Source organism: Crocodylus porosus, unplaced genomic scaffold (assembly GCF_001723895.1).
Source record: "Crocodylus porosus isolate Cpor-Errol unplaced genomic scaffold, CroPor_comp1, whole genome shotgun sequence".
NCBI classification, from domain to species: Eukaryota; Metazoa; Chordata; order Crocodylia; family Crocodylidae; genus Crocodylus; species Crocodylus porosus.
This window is the reverse complement of record NW_017728912.1, coordinates 17,694,152-17,700,281: the sequence shown is the minus strand read 5'-3', so window position 1 is coordinate 17,700,281 and position 6,130 is coordinate 17,694,152. Positions and strand designations below refer to the sequence as shown.

The window sequence follows — 6,130 nt, the reverse complement described above, 5'->3', positions numbered from 1 at the left end:
GGTAGCTAGAACTTTCCACAAGGCGGAGTCCAGCGTCAGTCAGTCAGTGCCATGGGCCTATCGAAAAGTGCCTCATGCAATCACAGCACCGCACGTCACCTAAGCTATAAAAGAAGCCTCCACCTAATCGTCAGGGTCCTTTTTGCGTCTAACGGACTCGGAACGATTTATGGCAAATTATTACGGACACAGCTCGGCCTTCAGAGTGGCCAACCGAAGGAGGACGCAGAGACCCGCCTGATCCCGGCGACCTAAAACCCCAGAAACTACTCACCAGCCAGGTTCATCGGTCTCGCGCACCATTAGGGCGCGTGAGGCGTGGAGAGTTCTAGCCGCTGCGCGGCTACGTTAATAGTCACTAATAAAAGTTACCAAGCCTGTTCACTGTTCTCCCGCCTATTTGTGGTCTGTAGTAAGCCCGACCAGGGAAAGATCCTGCAACAGAGACCTCTGGAATTCTTCTTCCTCAATTGATAACCCACACAGAGTGCATTATTCTGTGTTCCTGCAGAACAGCATCTCTGGTGTGGAAGACACCCTCTGTATCCCTGGGTACATCTGGTCAAGGCAGTCACATTAGTGCGTATGTGCATCACAGCATGTCCTGCCAGAGGTGCTCCCAAGCATGCCCATACTCGCACGTTCTGAACAGGGAACTATAGCAGTGAAGGTGTTTTGGAAACTTCCCTTGTGGTCACTCCTGAAACATCAGTTTCTGGAAGTGTTTGCTAGAGACAGCCCCAGAGTGGCTTCAGTGGCTCATTTCTGAGTTTGGAGGTTGTACACACGATGGGCCCAGGGGCATTCGTGCTGGAACCCACTGCCATTACAGCATACAGTGCTTAAGCACAACCTCTATAATGGTGACATGTTAATACCAAGTAGATTAAAAAACAAGATTAACTGGTTTTTGCTCACCTCACCCTAGTTGCTCTACTGTGCATTCATCTCTGTGCTCCTCTGCTGCTTTGTATTTTTTTGTGAAAGCAATGCAGTACATGAACTCGGTGCAGGCCTACTAGGAAACCAACTCATTTCATTTAAGCAACAGACCAGCTTGCAGAAGAATATCACTTTATGTCACTGCTGATCTGGACTGGATCTGATGTTGCAAGTTACAAGTGATGGTCTCTGCATCCCATCATCCTTGTCCTCAATCCATTTTAGAAGCACATTAGTACCAGCTAACAGCATGGGGTAGCACATTGGGAGGAATTTGCAAGGTAAGTGAGGCTGTGATATACCAGGGCAGATTTTTGTGCTGTTTATAATGTGGCTTATTAATTTTCACAAAATATCATAATTCATACTTATGGCTTGGCAGAATTTGATTTGTATTTTTTAAAACATTTCGATGGCTAAAATTGATGTTTTAAAAAATTCAAAATTCTCTGGTAAAAAACCCCCCAAATTCTCTAATTAAAAACCCTCAAATCCATGTTTCACCATGATTAAAATGAAATGTCACTATATGCATGTGTGTGTGTGCATGCGTGAGTATCATTGAACATAATGTTTTACTGAGATATTTATAATTTTAAAGCAATTTGAATCATTATAATAAATACATTCTAAATACCTATATATTTTGGTGTTTGATTTTGGTTTTTTTATCATGGAAAATCAGAGGTCCCCCTGCCCCCGTTGCTCACCAGAATGTGGATCCAGTTGTGGCTGTCTCCTCTGCTGCTTCGTGGTGCTGTGCAGCCCTGACATGCTGCTTAGCCCTGCCCCTGCCTATGTTGCTGCCCCTCACTCCAAAGCCACAGCGCCCCCAGCCCAGCATGGGGCCCGGGGCAGCATTCCTCCTTGTGCTGCGCAGTCACAATGTGCTTGGTTGGAAGATCCAACCTGTCGGCCCACCATGCCTGCTACAAGGAGGAGCCATCGGTGAATGCAGACTGGGCAGGCTGCAAAGCTCCAGCCTCCCACCCTGCTCTCAAACAGAGAGGAGCAAGGCAATGGGGACTGAGCTGGGCATCCGTGGCAGCCTGGCACAGGGTTTGCCGTGCTCTGAGGTGGAGGACTGTGACATCCAGGCCCCGGAAGTCCCCATGTCCTTCTGGGAAGTCTTTGACTGGGACTGGGACTGGGCCTGCCTCTGGCTGGACAAGCCCCTTCCCCTCCATTCTGACCTCCCCTAGGGAACCAGGGGGACTCTAGGGGACCAGGGGGCTCCAAGCACCTTCCCCTCCAGGCCCGGCTTTGGTGGCTGCTTATACCCAGAACAACCCTGCCCATCTCTCACATGCACACAATTCCCACTGCAAGGTGCCCCGGGGCCCACAGCATAGCAGAATGCATGCAGCAGCAGGTACCACCAGGGAACAGGGGGTGGGCTGAACCCGGGTCCAGACCTGGATGCTTGGCTCTGGCAGTGGCCAGCACCAGCTCCATGTGTCCATCCCACCCTGGGCACATGCTGACCCCCAGTGCTCTGAGCATTGCACACCGCCCCAACTGGGCAGCATCCCTAGCTGCAGCCCCCAACCCTGCCCTGCATGCTCCCTCCAACCATCCCTGCATGGGCTTGGTGTGAGCTGCCACTGCCACCTGTGGAGCACAAGGTTGCAGCCCAGCTGGACCCAATGCCCTGGAGCAGCAGGGCAGCCATAGTTTCACAACACATTGCACACTAAAAGAAAAATAATATAAAACAACACTATTAATGTTGCAAAGTCAACCCTTCCAAACATAAGAAATGCCAGAGTAATGAGTATATGCATGATGACTTGACCTGTTATTTCATATTCATATGGTATTTATTTTCTACAGGATCATTGCCTCATTCAGTGCACAGTATGAATGGTACTCAGTAAGCAGATATTCCTTATTTTGTTTTATTGTCAGTGTTCAGTATACAGTCCTAGGTCTTCTTTACTGTACACCCTGTTCTGAAGATACAATTATTTGTTTTCTCTTGTACTTATACTGTGAGTATCCGAATGGTTCACAGGTATTAATTTATCTGCATAGACTCTCCATAAGGAAGGGAGAATTTGTATCCCAATTTTACTTGTTGGGCGCTAAAGCATGGAAATTAAGGTCATAAATATCACTTGAATGCCCAATTTGAGAGGGCAAGTTCCTGATTTTTCCAAGTACTCAGCATTACATTGTATGGTATTATATATACAACTCCTACGCCCACTGTCTTCTGCTACAGTTCTCAGTGCTGCATATTTCTACAAAGTCAGGATTACAACGCCTGAAAGACCACGAAATGAGGAAAGCACAATTTGTGATATTTCTGGTTTAACTTCCTGGTATCACAAGGGAGCTTTGAAAGAGAGGCAGAGATAAAATCCTGTTCTCCCAGGCAGTGTTCAGTTTTCTTTAACGTGAATCTCTGATTTCTATTCATGCAGTCTAGTGCTTCCATCATTTCCTGTCTCCCAACCTGTAACAAATGAGGCAGGGATGCTACAGACAAAAGCCTCCATTCCCATACAACTCTGATTCATCTCCAGAGCACAGTCCATTCTGTACACTGAGTGAGACAGGAGTCCCACAGAAAAAAATCCATGTGATCATACAATTAAAGACTGTGTCAAAATGTATAAGAGGATGAAGTAAAGCTGGACTCTGTTCTGGCATTTTCCCAATTTTTGACTGACTTTTGCAACCCCAATAATTTCTTTGGATATTGTTTTTGTGCAAATATATAATTTTACAAGGAAATATAAAAATATTAAACCCTGCCCTGACTGGGGCCAATTACTTCTATGAATACAGACTTTTTTTCTGAGCTTTGCATGCATTAGGACAATGGAGGCTTTCTCACTCATGGGAGATGCATGCCAAAATGTCTCCATTTACAGTGCTCTCAAATTTTTCAGCAAAAGGTCCCAGAGCCTTGGGCTAGGAACAGAAGTTACACATACACTGGTTTAAGTGATCAGAAACTGGTTTATACCTGTAACAGAACAGAAGTTCAGTGCACATAAACCAGTTTCAAAATGGCTAAAACTGTTTTAAGATAAACCTGGTTGAATGTAGTATATCAGACTTAACTGATTTAGGTCAAACCAGTTTATGAAACTTCTGTCCCAGACCTCTTCCTTGTTCAAGTTAAATCAAAGTCCTCCTGCAGCTCAGCATCCTTTGCAACCCTGGACTGGGCTGTGCTGTCTGCTCCAGAAAGCAGGGCCAGTCCTGCCCCTCTGCTCCCTAGCTGGCTCACTGCCCCCTCCCCTCTGGCAAACCCTGGCTGGCATCTGGGGCCAAGGAGTGGGGGGTTAAACACTCCTTCCCCAACTCAAACTTACTGCTGGCTGCAGCTGTAGACTACAAATTCCAGAGATACCTGAAAGCAGGAAGAGGAAGTGATAAACAACCCTGCAGAGTCCTACTGTTGTGATTTTTTACTATAAATCCCAGAGATCTCATGGGCAGCAGGAAGAGGACGTGAACATACAGTCCATGCTAGCTGTTCTAGACAGTTATGCTGTGGCACGCCTTGGCTTCTGGCCTGAGCCAATGCAGGCATGTGGCTGCATTTCCTGAATCAAAGGTAAATGTCTGTTAAGTTGTTTTTCAGATTAATCTCTGCATCTTAAACTAACCTGCAAAGACTGAATCAATTCACCCTTGAGCTTTTTGTCTGTCTGTACTTAGCCCTGATGATTGGCATTACAAAGGAGAGGACTACTGTGGATTTTTTGCTGGCAAGTTAAGATGCCAATACAGTCATCCTAGAACTTATTTTTCCTTATATTCTAATTTAATGTTTGCTGACAAAAAACCTGAAACATCAGAGGGTCCACTAAGCCAGATTACACATGAGAAGACATTCATTGTTGTAAGAAGAAGTAGTTAACAACAGAACTTAGATCATCAGGTCTACCTGTGTCCCAGGATGTCATGTCCCAGTCAAAGCTATTATCAAGTTGTTTGTACATTTCTACATTATAACGAAGTTCTCAACTACTAAAGACACCACCACAATGCGTATGCCTAAATAACATAAGCAGGGGATTTAAATTCAGAGCTAAATTCTATCCTCCAAGGGTGCATCTGCACATGCTATTAAAGTGCTATAGGCTTACTGTGCAGTAAGTCTATGTGTACCCTATTGGGAGCAAATCTGCTCCCAATGGGAGCAGCCCAGTACAGGGCTGTTGTACCCTGCTCTGCTGCCCAGCAGCAGCCAGGCTCCCCCTGGATGCTAGCCCAGGGGCTTGCAGGGGACACAGAGCCAGTCCTGATGCTCATGGGGCCAGGAGCGCTCTGTCAGCTGCAGCAGCAGCACCTGTCTCCTGGCCCCATGCACATCAGGAGGGATCCTGATGTGCATGGAGCCAGGAGACAGATGCTTCTGCAGCCAACAGAGCAATCCTACCCCATGCACATCTGGACAAACTGTGTAGTTAATCTAGTACCTGACTAATTCTCTCCACAGTAAAACATCACTGTCTGCACATATGGTGTTATTAGGATGGACCATGGGATAATACTGCCAGAATTATTTACTCTGCCACAAGGCACATGTGGGTGCTGATGGGCCTGGCTGGGGCACAAAAGTTGCTGGGTAGCCCCGCACTGAAGCACTCTTGTGCCCCAGCCAGCCTTGTGCAGCATGTTGATCTGGGTTTGAGCAGCCACTCTGGTTCAACATGCAGCAGACCCAGGGAAACTGTAAACAGTATACCTAGGAGCAATAAACTATGGTTTGAATTGCATCAGATGTTATTCAGTAACACTAATTTCACTTGTAGACACACCCAGTTTATACTATATGTAAGTTGGTACAAAAGTACTGTTTTAAAAATGAGTTTATGGAGTCCTTTTACTAAAAATTGCAGCAGTTTTAAAAAGTGTGAAATGCATCAATTCTAGATGAACTAAATCTATATGCAAATTATTACAGGTATGTTTATTTCAAAATCAGTGGTTTGAAATATGCATTTCCATGTGCTCAGGGAAAGCAGGGGCCGACAGCAAGGATGGAGGAAAGGGACTACAGGGGGAAGAAATTTAGTGAGGGCAAAGGGGGTACCTGACAACCCTCCAGCACCCTCAACATTTATTTTCCCTGCTGTAAAAGTGGGAGGGGGACAAATTTAAGGCAACCCTCCAATAATTAGATTCTGTACCTGGAAAATTATAACAAATGTATACATTTTCCTTA

At 45.8% G+C, this 6,130-nt stretch overlaps 1 protein-coding gene across 1 annotated transcript in view; it reads right to left on the bottom strand.

Moving 5' to 3' along the window:
- The window catches only part of TIFA (TRAF interacting protein with forkhead associated domain), a 36,431-nt gene that overhangs the window by 28,795 nt on the left and 1,506 nt on the right, over positions 1–6,130 (bottom strand). The window lies entirely within an intron of this gene.